Consider the following 23,663-nt stretch of genomic DNA (forward strand, 5'->3'; position numbering starts at 1 on the left):
TGGTGGCGCTGGCTAACGCGCCCAGATTTAGTTATAGCAGGTAAACATAAATACCTCAGAACGTGGATGGGAAAACGGCGCCGCGGTAGCAACATTGGTAAGAGCACCGCACGCATAATGCAAAGACGTGGGTTCGTGCCCCACCTGCGGCCAGTTGTTTTTCATCCACTTTAATTTCCAATAATATATCGTTTCATTAATTGTATTAATAAGTAGAAATACTTTCCCCTATGCTGTCCTTGGTGTCTTTGTTTGTTGGCTTCCTATAATGTGACTAATAAACGTGTTTTATGTGTTATACATGCTTGAACACTTCGTTTATGCTACTATTGAATAAATTAGTACATGGGCAAGTAAAAGAAGAGAGACAGAGAAATAAAAGAGGGGATGAAGGGAAGAAGCAATTACGTAAACACTTGTGCTTTAAAGCAACGCAATAATATATTAACGTCGAATGTAGTTTAGGTGTTCCATATATCCCGCTCCGCCTGCTACGCTGCCGAGAAGCAAATCGGATAAACTCTTCACTTTTTCTTCATCCTCTTTTGCTATTTTTTTTTTTGTCTGGTGAAGGTTGCCGCATAGGAACAAGTTTCGCCCCTATTTCATTCCCGTTGAGTTAAAGTGACGGCATTTTTATTGCTGCACTGTCGGAAATACTGCAGTAGCATAAGAAAGGCTAAAAAAATTAAAAGTAATTAATAGCCTGTCCTAGCCCGCACCTGGCTCTGACAAGACTCATTTCGCTCCAAAGAATTAAGCGAGTGTCGCAAGAAATGTGACATAAACATTCAAACGTTAACGTAATCTCCTACGGATAAAACCTCAACTATATTTTTGTACCGTAAGCAGCAGGCTTAAAAGTATGTATAATGAGTTGTCCAATCAGTCGGGGTAAATTAGTAATAATTGATCAGTTTTACAGGAAAGTTTCTGGATGTAAGAAAGAACCCCTTGAAGTTGCAATTTAAGAAGCAGTTTTATTATTTTATTATTATTCTACACGTTTCGCTCTGTCTGATGAGCGGTGCCTCAAATGTTAGAGTAATTACCCGTCGTTGTCATCCATGGAGCAAATGCAGAAAGTGTGAGGGAAAGGAGATGTTCATTGGCAATATTATTTTTGTCTGGCGTTTACAGCTACACTTCGGCAAAGCCGGAGCAGTTGGTGCGGATCATAGTATACAGTGCTACACACACACGCGTTGATAGGGACGACAGAGCTTATGACAAGCCCTGACAAGAAGACGCAGTGACGGCATAGCTTCGTGCGCAGCCGCGACGTTCCCCTTTGCTTGCGTTTCATGCAGAACATATCAGGGAGAAACTGGAACACCGAGCCGACTATATATATATATATATATATATATATATTTATATATATATACCAAATCCCTTCTCTGAACCTGACGTCAGTAGTAGCAGAGTCATTCCAATACAGTCTCTTTCAGTGCTGGGGCTTAGAGAAAAGAATCCCTCTAGTTAAATATTTTGACGCAGCAGCGCTGTAGCGCAAACAGAGGTCGAGACGTTGCCGACACAGCCGGCGACACGTCGCGGCCAACAGTGTCCCTGCCTCGTCGTGAATCGGCGACGCTGGTTGCGGCGGCACCCAGTATAGTGTGACAGGAATAGCTGCCGTAAACGAAAGAATCCGAGCGCTGGAGTTACGCACTCGGCATAGCTCTTCCATGCACCTTGAAAAAGCGGAGCAAAACAATGCCGTCCGGATGTAGTTAGACATATAGGCGGGAGATTATATATCAAGTGAGGTGCGTTGTATTTTCGTTTCGCCTGACGCTCCGTCGCATAATATCCTTATAAAGGCTTCTAAAGCATCCGTTCATTCGTCAAATACTTCCAACTTCTGGAAGTCGCGCCGATTTCCAATCACTGCACACGCTTACGCAGGAGAGGGATAGAAATAATTATTGTCTTTATTTAGCACCAAGTCCGTCGCCTTGTGGGGTATTGGGGACTCGTGAAAGATTACAGCGGGAGAACGTTTGTGATTTCGGGCGCTCTCAATCCTAATGTACGTCCATGAACGCCAGCCCACCTCTCCAGTCCGCCACTGGTCCATGCTACCAAACAGCGGCGGTGTTGTCCGCGGCCCGATTTTGTAAATGCGTTCTCGCTGTGTTTAGGGGTCTAAGTATGCATCGAGAATTAACCCTCACTATGCATAGCAACAGTTCCGATCCTGGCAGCCTTGATGTCTTGAGGCAGCAAGTACGAGTATTCAGTGACCAGTTGATTGCTCGTAAGTCACGTACTATCATATATGTGATGCCTACGCTTTAAGAGGGCTTAGTACACCGCCTTGAGGAACACCTCGGTACGTGTAGTGTAGTGCCGTTTTGCCATCACCGGTACAGACAAAGAACGATCTCATAAAAAGGTAATGAGAGATCCATTGGAAAACTCGACCACCTAGGCCAACCATCTCAAGAGCATCGAGGATAGCCTCGTGAGATACGTTATCGTATGCCCCCTTGACATCCAAGAACAAAGCTGCAGATAGTCTTTTGCGTGACTTTTGAAGCTGGACGTACGTAGCGAGATCAACAACACTGTCTACTGAAGAGCGATCTCGTCGAAAACCAGCCATGCAATTCGGTAACATGTTGTAGTGCCCTATTCAACCTCACACTCATTGGTCTCGTTGATCATCTACCAGCAGCGATCAAGATATCAATGTACGCCGACGACATATGTATATGGACCTCAGGTGTGACACGTCCTCAGATACGTGCAAGAATTCAAAAAGCTGCTACTCTAACAGCTATATACCTCCGCAACCAAGGTCTTGAAATCTCGTCAGACAAATGTGCACTGCTGGCGTTCACTCGCAAACCAATGACACCCTACGCCATATCAATAAATGGCCAGATAATTTCTTATGAGAAGACTCACAAATTTCTTGGCATAATCATCGATAGAGATCTGTCATGGAGCCCGCACGTGACCTACTTGAAAAAGCGTCTGACAGCAATCTCCCAACTTTTCAAGTTTCTGGGAGGAAAGACTTGGGGAATGTCAGTGTATGCAATGTTGGAATTGTACAGGGCTCTTTTTCTGGGCTTCTTGAGATACAGTTTGCCCTTACTGACCAACACCTGCCAGACAAATCTTCGTGCTCTACAGGCTATTCAAGCTCGGGCTCTCAGGGTTTGTCTTGGTTTGCCAAAATGCACATCGACAGCAGCGACTATTACGATTGCTCGGGACCAACCTATACAAACACACATTGCGGTAGAGGTGTTGAGAGTGCACATTAGGCACGTTGCCCGTGCCTGTTCCCACCATCTGGCAACACTACCGTCAGAAAGGCCGCAGGCAGCATTTTGTACTACGATTTCGAAGTATTATACCTACCTCCCATCAGGCTTCACCCCCGCAACTAAGCCATCGATTCCTCCATGGTGTTTGGCTCGACCCGCAGTACACCTCACCGTACCAGGAATCAGGAAAAAATCTGAGCTGTCATCACCTGCTCTTAAACAACTAACTCTGCTCCTTTTGCACGAGAGGTACGCCGAACACGTACATATTTATACTGATGGATCGGCAACTCTCCAGTGTTCCTCTGGAGCCGTGGTCTTCCCAGCGAAAGCCACCACCATCAGTTTCAAGACATGTCACCCAACGACACCGATGGCCGCGGAACTTGCAGCCCTTCGCGCTGCACTTCGTCTCGTCAGCCAAGAACAACCTCGAAGATGGTCAATATTCAGTGACTCGAAGGCTGCACTGCAATCTCTGCTATCGGCCCTGCGGCGCGGACCACACGAACAACTGGTATTTGAGATTAGAGAACTCATTCATACCTTAACTGATAAAGGACACCACGTGACATTTCAGTGGCTTCCAAGTCACTGCGGAGTCATAGGGAACGAACACGCTGATAACGCTGCTCGGTCGGCTCTTCAAGGGGACGAAGAGGAGCCGATACCGTTATCAAGGACAGATGCCGCTCGAAAACTTCGATTGATCAGCCGTGACATCACGTTCTCCTTGTGCAACGCTGGAAGTTTTCACGACTACCGACTCCACAATCTTGACTCCTCTCTACGCCTTTGTATTCCACCTGGACTCTGCCGTCGCGAAGCTACCCTGCTTTGTCGACTATGGCTAGGGGTGGCTTTCACCAAGTCTTTCGCTTACCGAATTGGATGGGCCGACGACGCCTCGTGTGAAGACTGTGGTGACGAGGAGACTTTTCAACACCTTCTTTGCGACTGTCCTCGATATAATTTACAGAGACAATCACTCGCAACCGCGATAGCGCGCTTTGACCAAAGACCTCTCACAGAGGAACTTATTTTAAAATACCGCCATCATAAGCCTTCGCAGCAGAGGGCGACGAGTGCACTGCTGCGGTTCTTGAGGGCGACAGAATTGGACAGGCGGCTGTAGCCTGAACAGGTGTTGACAGTGCTTCAAGTGTCACTGTGCTGTGCGATGACAGTATTCAGTGACAGTGACCGACTGTGATTGTATGTCTATTCTCCTTCCTTTCCTTATCTCTACTTTTTTACCACTTTACCTCCCCCTCCCCTCTCTCCCCAGCGTAGGGTAGTCAACCGGATCTTTTTCTCTGGTTAACCTCCCTGCCTTTCCCCTTTCCTCTCTCTCTCTCTCTCTACGCTTTAAGAATGTTCCACATCTACCGTCATGGCCGTTAGCGGTTCTGTCTAAAAATACCAAAGCTACGTTTAGTATACATATAGTATATACGACTACTCGAGAAAGTGGGCCCTTGTAGGTCCTATTTAGAGAGATTTGCGGATAATTTCTTTCAGCTAGATTTTCTTGAACGTTTTTGAGCGGTGAACGTAATCGTTGTCGTCGCTACAGATCCTTTGTGTGCGTTTTGCCTGACCGACCAAAACGTCGCGCTTGCGGCGTCCTGGGTGGCAGCTCTAGCATAATATTAGCGCTGGTTGTTCTTAATGCATAGCGTTGTTCTTAGTTTTTTTCATGTTCTATATGAACTGTCAATGGCACGTCAGTTGACACTGCTGCTACTTACAAGCGGCGGAGACCAGTACACCCCGTTCAACTAACTGGCGGTATCGTGCCGACTCAGATGACGCTTGAACACAGTTATATCCGGAATTCTGCGCTAATGACGTCTAACTGCCCTGCCCAAGTGTTTCCTATACCCGTTTCTAAGCTAACTCCACCAGGCCGTGTTCAAAGGACACACTCTGATGCCGAATGCGTGTGACACCGCACTTGCTCTTTGAGGATTTCTCTGCTATGTTCAAACCCTGGCTCAAAACGCTGTTTTTATATACAGAGACAAGTATTCACTCTCGGGGAGGACAAGGATTCAGGAGACAAAAAAAGAAGAGCTGAAAAGATCTTGTAATGAGGGACCTTAGGCGAATGAAGAGAAGCGAACAGGCGAACAAAGCGTGTCCGCTGAACGGCGCGTGTTGCAACGAGCCTCATCAAGACGTATCTTGTTAAGAATCTCGGAACAGAGACCAAAGAGGCCGGTTCCAAAAGAAGAATGAAAAGCGACGTATCTCCTCCTTTTTTTTAATGACGCTACTACAGCGTGATGGGAGCAAAAGCCGAGAGAAGACACGTCGCTGCGAGCTCCGTCCTTTCAAGCTGGCCGCTCACACATACTTTCGCCAAAGCAGCGGCGATGATGAAGAGATCCGATGCAGAAAAGTTCCTCGCTCACTGCTTGCCATTCTTCTTTTCTGCCATTGTTATTATTTTTTATACCCATCCTCTTTAGGTTGCCCAGCTTGAGACGTGACTTGTTGGTAATTGACAGTGTCATAAAATTGCGACACGTACACGCTAGAAGAATTTCAGTGGATTTAAATAAAGGCAAAGTACAAAGACAAAATGAACGAGGGCAGCCCACTACCCTCTCCCCTTCTTTTCTCTTTTTTTTTTTGATGAGGCAAAGTAAAAGAAAACCAGACACTTCAGCGGAGTCGTTGAACAGTTGAAATATCTTAGGAAATGGTTTTAAACCTGCCGTAAGTTAGCCGACTTTCTAATATATAGTAAACGATGAGCAGATTTCATCCCAGAAAGATCGAGAAAGGGGCACTAGAGGCGGCGCAATTGCCGTCCTCGACTGCCATGCTAAAACCGCTTGCAACATCGTCACCACCCCTACCGCCATCATCATTCTTTCCTTTCTTTTCCTTTGCTTTTCATGTGCTCGGCTTTTTCCTCTGTGAAGATGTGCGATCGAACCTACGTCTGTCCTCCACCTGCTAGCATGCGGTGTTTATGGAATATTCCACGGATACCTCCGTTCTCCAAGAGCGGATACGCAACGTGCGTTCTCCAAACACAACGACGACACTCGCCGCTGCTTTGCACTGGTTTGTGTTTCTGCTCTGCATTGTGAGAGGATTTCGAGTGCTCTGCACATAACGCAAGGAGCGGTCATTCAACCTCTCTCCCGGGCGCACCTTGATGGTTCAAAATTGACGTCACCTTGGCAGTCTCAAGGGCCACGTGCAATGCACCCGCATCAAGATTCATTGGAAGTGAATGGCCGAATCCCGGGGCTCAATTTTTCGGTGCATGAGTGAGGTACAAAATCCTAATTATTGGGTTTAATGCCCAGAAGCAGCACCAGGCTTATTATAGACGTCATAGCGAGGAGATCCAGGATAATTTCAACCACCCGAGGCTCTTTAGCGTGCAGGTAGATCTAAGTACACAAGTGTCTGCCTTCCACCCCGATCGCAGTGCGCGCGCCGCGGCCATGAATCGAACCCATGACCTCGTCTTCAGCAGTAGTAATAACAAATAAACAAATAAGACCAAGAGAGCAATGTGATTTACTCGAGCCACACGTGTACTGTAATACTATAGTACTACCATCATTTATAAATGACGATATCATCGAACGTAAGAAACTTGTCATAGCCGGAAAGGTTATCACAAAAATTTTTTATTATTATTATTATTATTATTATTATTATTATTATTATTATTATTATTATTATAACACAACCTTCCTCTTGTTTAATTTTTTTTCGCCAAGTCCTCTTATTTGTAATTAATTTGCAATTACTGCAAGCACGACCCCGAAGTTTGTCTCATTTCTAAGCCGTTGAATCAAATTACTGGTCTAGTGGCGCATTCGAAAAAGCAAATTCCACAAAAGAGTGAAAACTTTACTCGAAATGTCCGGCGACTTTGGCGGGCTGGGGCCATAAGCACCCCAGCCTAGGTGACGGCCTCGAGCCCTTGGACACGGGCGGCTTCCTCGGCGTACCGGACGGCCCATAGTTGATCGGCGAGGTCGCGGCTCTGCAGGGCCGCCTCCCAACGCGTCTCGCGGTTCGAGGCTGCCATGTCTACCCCGTTCGTCGGGGTAGACATTGTAGACAGACTCGCGACCGGTGCATTCCCACAGCATGTTCTGCAGCGCTGCTCTGGCAGCGCACGCTTTACACTCGTCGAATGAATAAAATCGGAGTAGCAGAGGCGAAGGAGCGCCGGGTTCGGATACATGTGTGTCTGCAACTGCCTCCAGGCAACCACCTGTCTCTAGTTTAGTTAGAGAGGAAGAAATAATTTCCTATCCCACGAGCAAGGGTTAAGACAAGGCAAAAAAGGGTGCCGCTTGCATGCGAATATATCGTTTTGACAGAAAACGCAACCGTCTATCAAACCCAGCCCAATTCACCGTCCGATAACCTTCTGCAGTAGTCAAATCCGAAAGCAAGCTTGAACGATGTAATGGCGTATCAGGTTAAGTCATAGCCCCGTCTCACTTAAAACATGCACGAATTATCTCCTCGTTTCCTATCATCTACCAGTGACTCACATGAAACAAAGAAGTGACTGTTGACATCACGACGCAGACGCCTTTTCCACGCGAGTGCAAATGTGAATCGCATGTTTTCTGGAAATCGACATGCATTATTCAGAAGCATCACTTTCGAAGCGTATAGAGTGAAACTCCGGCGTTCTGAAACGCATACAGTACACGCCAACGCATGGCATTGAGATTGACACGATGTCACAGACGAACGCTGTGGGCTGTGTCCTGTCGTTTAGCGCCGTTCTCTGCTCGCACTCATGAACCAACCTTTGTCAGTTTTAACTCACGAAGCATCCGTTTTAAGGCCGTCATTGTACCGGAGTGCAATATTTTGAACTGTTGCCACTGCCGACTGCTGTGGCAACGAAACCTGCGACATTCACAGCCGGCACGCTTCCTTGCAGAGCGCCTTCGCATTGTGCCCTGTACGCAGCATTATCAGAAGCTGCGAGGAGCAAAGTATTCGAAGGGGCAGCATGCGTTCTCTGGAGCCGCGGGGGCACTCGGTATTTCCTTTCTCAACCCGCGTGTCTCGAAAATGCACGCCCCGATGTTTTTCTTTCATTTCGTCATCCGCGCCGCGGAATACACCAGAGGCGGTCTTGTATTTTTTCTGTCTCTGCTTTCATTTGTTGAGCGCTTGTTTCTATTCCCAACTTTTATATGTACAGTTTCTGCCACACTGTTATTACCGACAAATAAAGAGAGTTTGATATGGGAACATTTTGGTTCATTAGCTTATGATAATGGCACCCTATGCGCCCGCTACCTTTCGCATAAGCTTTCCCTTCGGCAAACTCTTTTAAGCACTCTCGAGGTCGTTCAAGTGAAGTTTCCCTGTGACAACAACTTACTCGGAATGTTTGCCGAAAAAGAGCGCCGTTTTATCTGCACTAAAAGCAAGCTTGGTGCAACGCAAACAGGCGGGTTTCTTCGCGCGCCTGTTGTGAATTCTGCGCGCACGCATGCACGTGCGCCCCATTCATTGGCTGTGCTCTTTTTATTCTTGTCTATTGGACTCTTTCTTTTTTCCCCTTCCCACGCTGCATGGCACAAAACCCTGTCGCAACTCAGCCGTCTCCGTGCATCTCATTCTCTCTCTTCGCGCTTTAACGGTCGCGGAAGGTTATTTAGAAGGCAGACTTCGTTCTGTAGGCCACGTAAGCAATCTTGCGAAGATAACTATACTGAATCTCTCCTTCTGTCTTTCTCTCCCCAATTCCCTTCCCCACGCAGAGTAGCATGTCAGCGATGTCCCTACGCCGGCTGAAATCTCTGCTTTTCATTAAAGGGCTCTCTCTTTCTTTCTTTCCCTCTCGTTCTTTCTCTCTCTCTCTCTCTCTCTCTCTTTGTTTCTCTCTCTTTCTCTGTCTCACTTTACTGAAGCGCTTTAAATGCGTTGGTATAGTTTTTATCGTGGCATGGGCTTAGCACAGGGATAAAAATGGGAGATAGCAAAATGCGATAGTTCCGCTGTACAGCTGCTCAGCATGTATTGCCTAGCGTACAAATACATCTATCGATTCACCTATACGACATTAACAAACTTAAGAGAAATAACGTTAAAACACGAAGGTTAATAATGTGAGTTTGCGCTTTGTTACCCTGCACAGGGACTGGTGAAAAAAAAAGGCACCCGCCGTGGTGGCATAGTGCATGGCTTTGGCATTGCGCTGCTAATTCCAAGGGCATCAAATACCGGCCACGGCGGCCGCATTTCGATGGGGGCGAAACGGGACAACGCCCGTGTACCGTGCATTGGGTGCACGTTAAATGACCCCAGGTGATCAAAGTTAATGCAGAGTCCCCCACTACGGCGTGCCTCATAATCATATAATGGTTTTACCACGTAAAACGCCAGAATTAAATTTCTTTAAAGGTGTTAGAAAGAAAGGGGAAGCAGGAAAATAAATGCAGATCACATGCAACGTGGGAGTCAATACTATGCCAAGCATTAACAATGAGACAACATACATACATTCATACATACATACATACATACATACATACATTCATACATACATACATACATACACGCACATACATACATACATACATACATACATACATACATACATACATACATACATACATACACACACACATACATACATACATACATACATACATACATACACACACACACACACACACATACATACATACATACATACATACATACATACATACATACATACATACATACATACATACATACATACATACATACATACATACATACATACATATGTGCACCACAGTTATTGTTGTATAACACCGCATATACATACACGTCTTTGCTATTACATTGTTGTAACCAACTCCATACAGCGCAGTGCGTCGGAGATCATTGCAACACCAGGCGGCGCTGCAAGTCTTCCGGACTTTCTGGGCCCGTACGGCGCTACTCGGCGAAACGTGCCACAGAGAGAAAAAAAAAAACCGGTGCAAAGTGGCTGACTGAGGCAAAGAGTGCGTCGTATTAAAAAAAACAAAGAAAGCTTTCCATTACAGGCGTTCACACCAACCAGCTGGCGAACATCAAAAAGCACAGTGACGTACGTTTGCATGGTCTTCTACTGTGATGACGAGTCCTGTGATGACGAGTACTGCGGGCGCTGGTACAAAATTTGTCTCATATAGCTTCCTCATCGCCACAGTGGTTGCAGACTGCGGTGTCAGCCATCCCTACGTGGAACGCGTATTGGGGAACGCCACGCGCAGCAAGATTAAGCATGGCCAAAAGGTGTAGTGCTGTTAGATTGTAAGCGGCCCAATAAAAAATCTTAATACCGCGCTTTTATTGCCGCGCAACGCCAGCTAACGGCGGCGCCTTGCATCGTCTACTGGATAAAGAATTGAAGCTGCGACAGGCAGAACATTCAGGTTTTATTTTTGTCCCCGCTTTTTTGTTGAGCCCACGGAGTACAGTAAGAGGTCGCAGAAAGCGGCTTCAAGCAAGAGACGGCGGGAAGAGAGAAAGAGAGAGAACGACAGAGAAAGTTGTAATTGATGATGTTTATTCTTCATGGTGTTCATTGCCTGGAATGGGGAGTGTTCCCTCCTAAAAAGACATAAATTTCCCATAATCCCTCCACGACAGGCTTCGAGCATATCAAGCTTATATCAAGCATTTCTATATCAGTTCTTGGCGAGTCAGAGGGGCTTCTTCTCGTTTAGGCTAAGACTTCGTTATCTTGAAGCCGGAGATAAGCGTTTACTGATGGCAAGTTAGGTTATTATAGCATTTTAATCTGCATGATGCAACCAGCGAAGTTTGAAATGAGCCCCATTTTGATGTCTTGATGGTACGCAAACTAATTCCCTGCATTTCCAGATGAGACTGGAGTATCAGGGAAGGACTGGATGGCGTGTGTCATTTAAACTAAAGATAAATTTGTAATCCAGGCCTTCACTTATTTACTACACGCTCGTTTCTTATCTCATGTAGCTAGATATATACGTAACTATTTGAAAACTAATAGGTCTATCTAAAAAAAAACAAAAAAAAACAATTGTGCCGATGGGCGTCTGACATTGCAAGGCTATATGTAGATACCATGCCACAAGAGCATCTATCACATGACGCTCGTCAAACAGATATACAGGGAGAGAGAGAAAATATTTCCTCCTGGCTCAACGCGTATTAGTAGACGCAGCAGCAGATTCTATGATATTAACAATTCTTTATCATTCTTCTACACAACTTGCGACGACTGTACCCTCATCGTTCCCGCGTGCCGTGTGCGATGGATTTGTTAGCAAGTATGCAGGCAGGATACAGCGTAATGTCAAGCAAGGCTGAGCAGTTGCAAAAGACAGTACATATGAAAAGCATAGACCGGATAACGGGACGTTTAGATCCCAAAGAAACACTCATTCTGTTTCAATACGTCGTATAATATCGATCTTGTTTTGCTTTTATATGTGCGGCAGCATGAATCTTATATGCTTGCCGCGGGACCGCCGAAAAGAAGATATATATCTTGGGAAAGGCATCACATTAAAAAAAAAAAAGTCTTCTTGGGCAATTTTCGCAAGAATATGCTATCCGACGGCCCGTGCCGCACTTTCTCAACTCTTAAAATCCGCGGGGCATCGCGATCCATTTTTTATGTCGTAATGAGAGCTCTCCGTTTGTTCTTATTTTCTCTAAATTCAGCGTTCCTTCTTTTTCTGTCTCTATTTCTCCCAGAAAATCCGGTGCTTTCCTGTTTGAACCGAACACGCAGAAGCCTATGGTTATAATATGCAAGTTTATTTTACTCTTTCTAAGCTTCGTTCATTACGGGCTGTGGGGGAATGTTGCGGTATTATATGTCAAAGATGATTGATTTGCACGAGGGTGTTCGAAGGTTTGACTTCCGCTGGGTTTTGAAGGCGATGTAACATGAAAAAAGAAAAGAACTCATCAAGAAAGTAAGTACTAGAGTTGTTATGCTGTAACATGCATATATGTCAGGAGACACAGCGGCCATATTGCATTCTGTCCTCAAAAAATTCAAAAATTCCGATCCGAATCCGTGGAGTCATTAATTTTCAGAGGCCAAATTTACTCAATATTTTGTTCTCAAGTGCCATTTGCTATTGGCCGGCAGGGGCGCTATAACGTAAAGATATTCCAAACTGTTCTATTCCGTTCCTGCAATGAGCCCTCTGTGATTGGTCAATTTTTTTTCCGGGCCTCCCCCACTTTGCTTGTCTGTCACATGACGTCAGGAAAACCGCGAAAACGCCTCACCTGATATGGCGTGTGTACACTGATTATGCACGTTTATACCAAACAAATAAAGAATAATTCCTTCGGATTCTACGCCTTTTTCCCTATCAGCCCTCCGCAATTGGTTAAAAGCTTTCGAGCGCTCACTTCGCCTGCAGGCCTGTGACGTGACGTCACAAAAGCGCGAAAACTCACTGCGTCAGAGCAACGTGTACGCATTAAAGATGCATTAGCATGCCGAACAAAACTTTTCGTTGTTGTCGTTTTTTTTTTTTTGGCATAGCCGGAGACTTCCCCGTTCCGAAATGAGCAGAAGATGGCTACCCGTCGATCGCTATGGTACTTGCTACTGGGAGCTGCTAGAGAGAATGGATTCATTTCCGTATGATAAACATTTCTGCGCGGCCGTACAACGTTGTCGAGCCCTTTCAGCACGTAGACGATGTCGTTCTGCGAAATTTTCCTAGCTTAGCATGCGATTTAGCAGCATTCTTACCCTTCCGTTGCGCGCCGCCGCTATTTTCTACCAGACACCGAAAGCTAACCAAGAAGAAGCCGGCCAATCACAGACACTGGCCCCACCCACCTCATCAAGTCATCTACTTTCACTGCGTTTCCCGGCCCCACGCAATCCTCTCCCCCTCTGCATACTCCTCGCTTCTGGTCAGCCAATTAGATAAGAAAAACCTGTCAAGTAAGGAGATGCTATTTGCTTTGAAAGCAAACAAAATTGACTTCCTATAAACAAGGAGAGCGTTTCATTGGTCTGTTAAAAGAACTCTGAACGCTGCAAGCCCGATATTTGTGTCTGCAGTTACGTAATTTGACGTCAGAAGATGGGAATAAAAAATCTTGGCTCTCCCGTAATTGAGAGTAAATATAAGCATGAAACGGCTACCGGCCGGCAAAGCAGATTGGTTGGAGATGATACTAGCCACATTCTTAAAATTGTTGTAATGCATGGGTGCTATAACGTAAAGCTATTCCAAACTTTTTTTATTCCAATTCTGCAATAAGCACGCCGCGATTGGTCAAAAACTCTTTTGGACCACCCCCACTTCACCTGTTTGTCATGTGACGTCACGAAAACCGCGATATCTCGCAATCTGACATGACTTGTACACCCTTATTAGGCATGATTTTACCGAACAAAAGAAAAATAATCATTTCTGATTCGACGCCGTTTCGCCATAACCCTCTGCTATTGGTCTGTCACTCGACGTCAAAAAACTACGAAAACTCATGCGTCAAAGTGACGTGGACATGCACCGTTCCGAGCGGAATAGAAGATGGCTGCCGCCGATCGCTCAGGCACTGGCTACCCGCACCTGCCGGAGAACATGGGTTTATTTGCGTATAACAAATCTTTTTGATTGATTGATTGATTGATTGATTGATTGATTGATTGATTGATTGATTGATTGATTGATTGATTGATTGATTGATTGAAAATTTTATTATTCCACCGAGCTGGGCTACACGCCTCTTACCCTACACGCAGGTAGGGGGGAGGGAGGACGAAGCAGGTTTCCGCGCGTTGAGAACTTTTTGAGTGGCCGTATAACGTTGTCGAGCCCTTCCGGCACGTACACGACATCGCTCTGCCAACTCTTCTTTGCCGAGGATCGGCTTTTTAACAGTCCGTTGCACGCCGCCGCGATTTTAGACAGACCACCGCAAGTGGGGGAAAGCGGACCAATCGCAGACGCCGGCCCCTCCCTCTTCAACCCGTTATCTATTTTCAGGGTGCTGACTCGACCCCATCGAAACCCTCTCCACTTGAGCGTGCTCCTCACCTCTTGTCAGCCAATTATATAAGAAAAACTGCTCAATGTAGGCAATGTTATTCGTTTTCAAATCAAACAAAAGTGACCTCCTATCAACGAGGAGAGCGTTTGATTGTGCTGTTCAGGCAACGCTGCGGGTGACCGCCCGATGCTTGCGTCGGCGGTTACGTAACTTTGACGTCAGGAGATTGGAATAAAAACATATTGGAATAGTTTCACGTTATAGGGCCCCATGTTCGCAACGGCACACCCAACCACACCACACCGCACAACGCTATACTGTATACTGGTCCATGTAGACGCAATAGTTTCCTGTCACAGACAGAATCTCATTGCAAGTCTTGTCTCGGTTAGGCAGCCATTATGCAGTTAGGCAGTTTAGGCAGTTTCGGAAGCGCTATTGAAAAAAGTGAAAAAAGAAAGAAAAAGAAGCAGTGAAGAAGGTCACATATTCGAAAAGAAAGCTAAACCCGTGGTGATACCGTATTATCACAAAGTGGCGCATAATCTTAAACACGTCGCCGTGAAATACAAAATTCCTGCAGTTTTTTCCGCACCCCGGAAACTTGCTACTTTGTGCCGCCTGATTGGTTCTGATGACTATAAGAAAGTAGGGTGTTCTATTAAACATACAAACCCTTTTGTGAAGCGTGAAGAAGGGGTCGTATACCGCATACCGCTGAAGTGTGGGAAAGAGTATATCGGCCAAGCTGGCCGATCTATTTATCAACGCCTGCGGGAGCATAAGCTTTCATTGAAAAAGGGTTATGGTTCAAACTTGCCGCTTCGTTGCAAGGCCTGCGGGAATAACAATAAGCAAGTATGCGAAGCAAGGCTTCATGATACAACAATCATATTTAAAAGCAAAGATTCTGTGGCGCGTGAATTGTTGGAGGCCAACCAGATTAAGAAAAGAGGGGACGCCTGTGTCAGTACCCCGTATATGAATATTTCCACAAATGAAAGCATGTTTTTAGAGAAGTTTAAATTTTGATTAATCGTGATTCCCTTCATATACATCTTCAGTGTTCTCGCGCGTGCGCATTCACATAATCAGTGTTCCTCTTTTTTCGTTCCCCTCTCCCGACGGCTATATATTCAGCCATTTTTGACTTCAATAAACAGTTGCAATAGCGCCTTGTCCTGTCTTCGCCTTGTTCCTTCTTAGTGTGCTGTGACTGTTGGCGCTTCACCTTTTTGATAGCGTGTGTAATGCGGTCTTGTGTGGTTGCCCGGATGATCTCGTTTTGTTCTCACAACTTGCCCGGATGTTCTCGGTTGGGTGCCCGGATAACGGCTCTGGCTTTTGGTTCAAGGTCACTTGAAGGTCGCCGACAACGGGACCTAAAAGCATTTCATGCTCAACATAGATTGGAATAGTTTAGCGTTACAGTGCCCCAGGATTGCATATAATATGTCCGACATAATCACTGCTTGGCATCTGCTCTTACGAGCAGTTTTAGCGTTAAGTACTTTCACGAGAATACGGGGCCAGATCTATTTCTACAGAGTTGCGCATCCGTTGTCGCTCTAAATGAACTTTAGAGAAAGGTATTCTCCACAAACGTAGCCTGTGTGTATCGTTCCTCTAACTGCATTTCTCAGAATTAATCGCCTTTTTCTTCTGCTGTTGCCGATGGGAGTCGGTAGGCGCGATGGCCGTTGTGGTGCGCCATTTCGCGAAATAAGCGGTTCATTGTGGATCCGCTAAAATGGAAAACGCGTAAGCGCTAACTAAAGAAAGAAAGAAAGAAAGAAAGAAAGAAAGAAAGAAAGAAAGAAAGAAAGAAAACGGAGGAGTAGCAATGATTTTGCGCTGACAAGATAACTTGTTTATCTCTACCAAGACTCACTATTTTTCAGATATATGTGTGCTCTATCAATTTTCCCTGGTCTTCTAGCGCTTATCTGCAACCAATAGGCTTAAAGCCTGAATTGTTGCTGCTATTCTGCTACATCTTCGAAAAATATGGCGTGCACGAGAGAAAATGAAAGGCTGCAGCATCCGCAAATTTCTTGTCCAGGCTTCCACTCTTTGAAACGCAACAAAATCTGAAAATCAGAAGAGTTGAGGGAGATTGAATACAACTGTTGTCGATAGCCCTTCAAACAGAAAAATATTCGGTTTATTCTTTAATTAGTTTCATAGGATTGCGTACGTTAGGGGCGTTTACTACAGAGTACAGGTCGGCGTTCGCGAAATAATACCGGGTTACCGGAGAGGTATGGCAGCAACGACGCTGGTAGTAGCGACATCTTGTGACGCAGAGCTGAGCCACAGAGCACACGAGCATAACACTGCAGTGACCTAGCACATTCTACTGAGTTGCTGGCTTAAACCGCTGATAATGACAGAATCGTTAATGTGCAGTCCTTTACAATTTTTCTTCGACGAGAACATGGACCAGAACGTTGACGTGGAGGAAAAATGGTTTGAACACACTGTAGTTTAAAAAAGCATCACATGATGTCACCATCAGCTTCGCTAGTGCCGTCCACAGCTCTGGTAAGCTGGTAATCCGTAAATGGTAAGAAGTGTACGGACAAACTAGAACTCTCTATTACTGACATAACGAGGAAGCACTTCTTTCTTTTTTTTTTCGAATGAGCTGCCACGTAGTATAGGTGGCACACTCGCTTTGCACATTATGGACGAAGTGCTGACATTTAAATATTTTGTCCTCGGCCACAAACTAATGATGTATATGGACTGGGAGAAATAACACTATAAGGCGTATTAATCTCGCTACAGCATGCGCAATGACGCAACACTCTGAGTCGGTGAGCATGTGCTCCTCCCATCGCAGTCATAACAGCGATAAAAGGCGCAAGCGTGTCCCACTGCCAGAGTCCGCTGCGTACCGTGCATTGGTCCAAGTAGCGTTGTTCCGACTTGAAGACATGTGTACCGTATAACCGAGACTGAGTTGTAGCGCACTGCATCGTGTTTGTGTCGTGCCCCTCTCTCCTTTATCTCTTCCCTCCTCCTATCACCTTTCACTCATGTTACTCCTTTGTTCCCGTTGACACAGCTTTTCTAATTTACTTTTTTTGTTACCTGTTGCATGGTGCCGGCTACTCCTCTTAATACCCGCCGTGGTTGCTTAGTGGCTATATGGTGTTGGGCTGCTAAGCACCAGGTCGCGGGATCGAATCCCGGCCACGGCCGCCGCATTTCGATGGAGGCGAAATGCGAAAACACCCGTGTACTTAGATTTAGGTGCAGGTTAAAGATAACTGCCAGGTGGTAAAAATTAATTGGCAGTCGCCCACTACGGCGTGCCTCATAATCAAATCGGGCTTTTGGCACGTAAAACCTCATAATTTAATTTTTTACTCCTCTTAATTCACAGATGAGCTAAAGAAGAAGTCAAACAAATAATAGTGAAAAAAAAAGCTACAGTTACCACAGTTCTAAAGTTCACATATACGCAACAAACCTTAGCCAGCTGATATTTACACTGGTTACCTTCTTCTCTTTCCTTCTTTCTCCTCCTCTTCCTGTCTGCACAAGTCATCGAGAGCCTTCTCCGCAATGTGGGTACTACGGATCACTTCGAACTTCAGTGACTCTGCAGCGGTACATGTTTAGCCCGTGAGCGCGTGTTAACGCGTTACACCCCCGTCCCCCCCCCCCCCCTTTTTTTTATTTTTTACTGGGCCTTTCAAAAAGGTATGGTGGCCGCTTCTGGAGCAGCACATCAAGAACCTACTGGGCCAGAACGCCCGAGACCATCGAAGAGCTCTGGAATGATGCCTTACTACCTTTGGAACTAATAAATCTTATTTCCGCCTCCTGCTCATCCTAGTGCCTTCTAAGGCACTTCGTCCTTCCTCATGTGCGGCTTAGAAGCACTCCAGTTTTAATTACAGCCTGCGGCCTGCTGCATACTTTTTTCATAGTGAAAGCTACCAAATTCAACCGGGTTGTGTAGCCCTTTTCTACCAAAGCAGCCAAGTTAGTACAAGCGATAGGTGGAGTGAGCTACATCGCATCTTTTCATGACACTTTCCCCGTTCTAAATCGAAGCTTTCATCGTGGATTCGGACAGGCTTTTATATTGGTTGAATGGCAGAGGCGGTAGTTGGACTTGAGGTGCGGGCGGTGAGGAGGACAGCGAGATTAGAGATAGTAGCGCTCTGCCATTGGGGTTTGCGCAAGCAATGGCGTCACTGTGTGAGGGGAGGGCGCGGCGGTACCGATTGGTCGGCACAAGTAATGACGTCATCAAGCCACGGTGATGGATTGGAAACAACACGCGCACCGGGGCTGACATGATGCACCGGTGCTCGTTCGTCCGAGGTGGTGGAGTGGACGCGAAAGGTTCATATACACCGATTCCTGCAGTACATGTGATGTGCCTTATTTATTCATGCATACAGCACCATCACCTGGAAATGCGGCATGCGCATTCTTTCAAGGCAACAATGCCAATAGAACTTCTGTGCCTGCATTCACAGATTCTCTTATGCAACTTCCGCTCGCGTTTGGTAATCACCTTGGCTTTCTTCTTGTTAAAATAGGATATTAATCGGTACAGTGGCTTCGATGAATAATTGGGCAAGTTGGTATTCCATTATTGAAAGCGCAGGAACGACGAAACACGAGGAAGGTGACACAGACGTGTTTGTGTCTTCGTATCTCGTCCTTCCTCCACCCTATTTTTCCATTAGTTATGTCTTATTATGACACCGATCACTACGGTGAATTGAGAGCGCCCGAATGCTGGCTAATGAGGAAGAACTCGTACTCAACTGAAGTTTTATGAATACAATATTCATGAAGGAGGAGTCACCAGCACACAGCGTTTACACGTAGTCTCCCTCCTAAAATATGGTAAAGTCGAGTGCTCCTTAACTTCCGTTGTCCACTGAGAAACTGCGTAATCAGCATGGTACGGTAGTTCGGCTTCCGCGAGACAATTGCAGTGCCTGCATTGAGCAAGGCTGATCCATTGTGTCATGGCTGTGCATTCTCTGTGCCTTTAGCAACTTCTCCTCTACGCCATGTTCTGGATCCCATTGTAAGTTAATTGCGTCATTTAAGAAGTATTGTACCCGTGATGTAGACGCAACGCCGTTACCAGCACCGTGGCGTGGAGAATTGTATCATGATGTACGGAGGACGTTTTCCTTATCCGGCAATAAACACGGCTGCTTTATCCAAATGCACACGCGTTGTAACACGCCCTGCGCGTCTTCTCCGCGAAGCCTAAGTACAAGAAATCTGCGAGCGCACGCAGAAAGCAGGCTGTCCTGCCCCCCGACGCTTTCAGAGATGAGCATAGTGGGGAGCTTGCATTCGAGTCTGGAATCCGCAGGAGAGGGAAGAAGCTTTGCAGCGCGTCAGCGCCAAAGCTGCGGCGACAGTTGAGCCCATTTCGGCGTTTGCATCACAAGGATCTCTCTTCTGAGGAATTATCCGCGTAAGCACCACTCTCATGTTCATTTATTCGGAGGATATATTCGAGCGTCTGCGTGCGTTGTGCAAGCACGTTTCCGGTGTGTACACGTGTCACTTCGTCTTTTCGGCCGCTTAATCCGGAGTGGCGTGCTAAGCATGCAGCCTGACAGTAACTTCACGCTATCGTTAGAGAATATCTCAGCGCTCCACGAAGAAGGTTCCCTATTACGTATCCGCTAAAAACCACCTCCGCTCCTGGCACGGACGAGAGAAAAGCAAAGCACGAAGAGGTGTGGCTTCCGTAGTCACCAGTAATATTTAGGTAAGAAAAGAGAGAAGGCGGCCACTGAAGCTTTCAGTCTCTCAAACGTTGCGTGCCCCTGTACAGGAGACGCGCCATAGAAAAGTTCACTTCCCGGCACTTAGAGTGGCTGTGTGTGTGCTATCCCTCGAGACGTTTGTGCCCTTAGAGTAAAACGTCAGCCCTCCGACATGGAGCCATGCGTCACGAAGCCGCACTGCAAGAAAGCGTACAGTTTGTTGATATTCTGATGTATACCCCTCCCCCCCCCCCCCAAAAAAAAAATGTTTATGTAGTTTTCTCAAGCTTTGTTAACCTCCAAGTTGCTGCCCCGTATGTTAGCACTTGTACAATGCAATGATCGTGCACTTTTCGTTTGAAGGACACGGTAAGCTACCGGTCATGGTTTGATAATGCTTGCCATACGCACTCCAATCCATTTTTATTCTTTTGTAGGTCTTCTTTGCATGATCGGGGCCCCTTGTGATCAAGTTTAGTTCACTATTACAGTTACAGAGCACGAACGCTGCAATAATAAGCACAATTACTTTGTCTAATTTGTACGACTCTCAGGAACTTTCATCTGATATCTTTAGGGTGAAGGGCATCTAAGCGCTATTTGATCTTTGTCGGTCGCCTTCGCTATGTGCCCAACACCGCAGTATTCTGGCGTTATTTCTAGAGCAAGAACTTCACCTTAAGAAGTAGGGCCCTGCATTATTCGGTGCTGTAGAAACTTGGAAAAGGCTTCGAATTATATCGTGCTTTTTCGTTTTCGATTTACTCTGCTACCGTATCGTTGTGCGCCGGTTCCAAGAGCCTACTTTCTTTTCTCCTTCACGTCTTAATGGGCTCCACTGAGCGTGTGTGGAAGCACAACAGAGTATCTATGACATCGGATATTGCCAAAACATCATTCTGACCCTGTGTCAACACTATGTGTGCCTCACGCAGCACTCGTACCTCTGTCTCCGGCAAACAGATGGCAAGGAAGCTCGCACTGGTATCCTCAGCAATCTCCTTCAGTGCACTAGCGCCACCATATGAGCAGAGTCACGCGATACCTAGCTCCCTTTGAAGTTTTATGCGCAATATCAACTGTGGTAACATCCGCGACGCGGGTCTCCTGGCACAAAACCAAGATAATCTTATACAGCATTCATTGCAGACTGATAAGTAGGCTGAGTGTTTGCAGAGCAAATGTTAACAAAATGGTCGCGGCGACAAGAACGGCACGCTACGACTGTCTAAGTCCTCCTCTTTAAAAAGAAAAGGAAACGACAAAGAGGCACAAAAGAAGCGGCCGTAGAGAGTACGAACAGTAGAACAAGTACACAGAGCGCAAGCATTCGGCTACGCGAGACCCACACACGCAATCATCCAATCAGCAAGGAGGTGGGAGAGAAAAATCTAAGAGGCAGCGAGAGAGGCAGCTGGAGGGCGAGGGCGCATCAACGGAAGCCAAGAGGATCGAAGGCAAGGAGGGCAATGGCGGCGCGTCTGCAAACAGGGTGCCAACTCAATTTGCGCGCACTGGCGCCTCGGCGCAAAGTAGACTGCGTGCGAGACGGAGGAGGACATGTTTCTTAGAGAGCTCGCGTCTTGCTCTGCCGTCGCAAACAGCGCGCGTTCTACGGCTCTCACGTTTCCCCCCCGCTTACCCGGTGAACGCGCACCCAACAGCCTAGCAGGCGATGCCGCTGGGGCGTTCATCGCGCGGACGCCGAGCACGCAGCTGCGCTGGCAGCGGAGCACACGGCGCGTCCCACGCCGAGCGGCTAACCGGGCGCGACAAAGCCCCGGGGCCGCGTGCGCCCCTGCGGGCCCTATTTCTCACGGCCGGAGCCCATTTCCGTTAATTACAGGCGTCGAGGCCGGAATTAAGGCCCGAAATATTGAGCCGAAAATCGCCAGCACCGCGAACGAGTGAAGCGAGAAAAAAAAAACAAAAAGAAAGGGAAGAAAGACCAGAGACAGTGGCGTCGCTCGGTGATCGCACTAGCGAGACGCATGCGTCTCGCATCATGGCTAGCTGGAAAGAGAAAGAACACGCGGGGGCTTGCAGCAGCGGAGCGTCGCCGGTTCTTTCTGTGGGGCGGAAGGGGGTGCGAGAAAGTCTCCCGGGCCGAGGAAATCGCGGGGAAGTTGGTCATCCGTCAACCCGGTGACGTGGGACTGGCGGGCCGCCCGAGACTCGCTGGCGTGCCGGCGGCGCCCAATCACTGGTCGCAGGTGGCAAGCTGCTGCCGCTGCGGCCGCCGGGCCCTATACGTCTCGTGCGGCCGTTTCTCATCTCCGCGCTGGGCCTCTACTCCAGCCACGCGGAGAGGCACGAGGAGGAGCCACCGGCAACGACCGGCCGAGGATACAGCCCGCCCCACGCACACCTCGGGGAAAAGTGGCGCAGGTTGTCTCAAGATGTCTTGAAAGATCGCCCCGGCCGTCCGCCCTTTCAGTGGGGCTCATGTTCGCCCATTTTAGAGGGGAAAACAACTATTAATCACTGAAACGCGGGCTTCACCCTGTCTTCGGCCGCGTTAGAAAATAAACCGCACAAATGGTGCTTCTGGCCCAGGGAGCGCTCACTCATGGCATAGATAACTCTTGCCTGCTTCTTCAAGAAAATTTATCTTCCTCAAATGCCGGGCCCCAAACACACCCCAGCGGCGTGCTGAAATCTTTGCATGCAGGGCTGTTCTACATCCCTGGTGTTAGCTCAGAACTGCCATAGAAAGCCAAAGAAGACCGCCAAGGAGTGTCACGGAAATTCCGAAAATAGAAAAAGCAATACGAGATAACATGCAAAAGTTACATAGCACAGCTTAAGCTCGCTTTTATTGCTCACACTTTAATTTTTTTTTCCCTCCGCAGAAATAATGCGGTGCTTCACGACAAGCCCGAAGCCTAAAACAACCCTGATTCTAGGATTTTGTTTCGTGATTTGTTTCTCTATTCATACAGGGTGTTTTGCAACAGGTTAAAACAATTTTGCTTTGTAGCTTAGAAAACTTAGTGACTAAAAATGGGCTTGTACTCACTTCTGGACAGCGTGAGGTCTGGCGATGTCACCTGCAAAACATTTTAAAAAATATAGAGGGGGGAGGATTAGATATAATTGAGATAACTGCAAAAGTGCTTTGTAAATCTATGTCACAGACTTACAGCATGGTGTAGAGTGTAGAGAGAGAGAGAGAGAAAGAGAAAAGTTTAATGACACGAAATGCAGAGAGGTCGGCCTGAGGTACATAGCTCTAGCCACCTACTCAGGCTGGGAGGAGAGAGAAACAAACGGAGCGTGATGGGTGACATTTACGAGAGAAGGAAGAAGACAAACATATAAAAGTAATTCTACTCAAAGCCTAGAGTCGAGACCCGTACTTTTTAAGAAGTAAGGCGTGGATGGCCTGAGTGTGTGGAAGCGTGGAACAACTGGGAAAAGTCGATAGACAAGACCAACCTAATTGTAACGAGGTTGTACACATGGACGCAGGTAAACTGACTTCAAATAAATGCAAACAAAAGTAAAGCAAATATCTTCCGACCAAAGGGCAAATTTGTACAAGTAAAGAAAAATAAGCGCTTCTGAATATCACCTCCAGTGAAGCTGAAATTGTGAATTCACCTAAGTCTCT

General features: G+C 46.8%; 1 protein-coding gene across 1 annotated transcript in view; it reads right to left on the reverse strand.

Annotated features, from left to right (window-relative positions):
- The window catches only part of cpx (synaptic transmission protein complexin), a 594,949-nt gene extending 571,861 nt beyond the window's left edge, over positions 1-23,088 (reverse strand). Inside the window, exon 1 of the mRNA XM_055061411.2 lies at positions 23,070-23,088. The gene's annotated coding sequence lies outside the window, so the exon portion shown is untranslated. The remainder of the gene's footprint in view (positions 1-23,069) is intronic.
- Between the last annotated feature and the right edge of the window lie 575 nt (positions 23,089-23,663).

This window comes from Dermacentor andersoni, chromosome 1 (assembly GCF_023375885.2).
Source record: "Dermacentor andersoni chromosome 1, qqDerAnde1_hic_scaffold, whole genome shotgun sequence".
NCBI lineage: Eukaryota > Metazoa > Arthropoda > Arachnida > Ixodida > Ixodidae > Dermacentor > Dermacentor andersoni.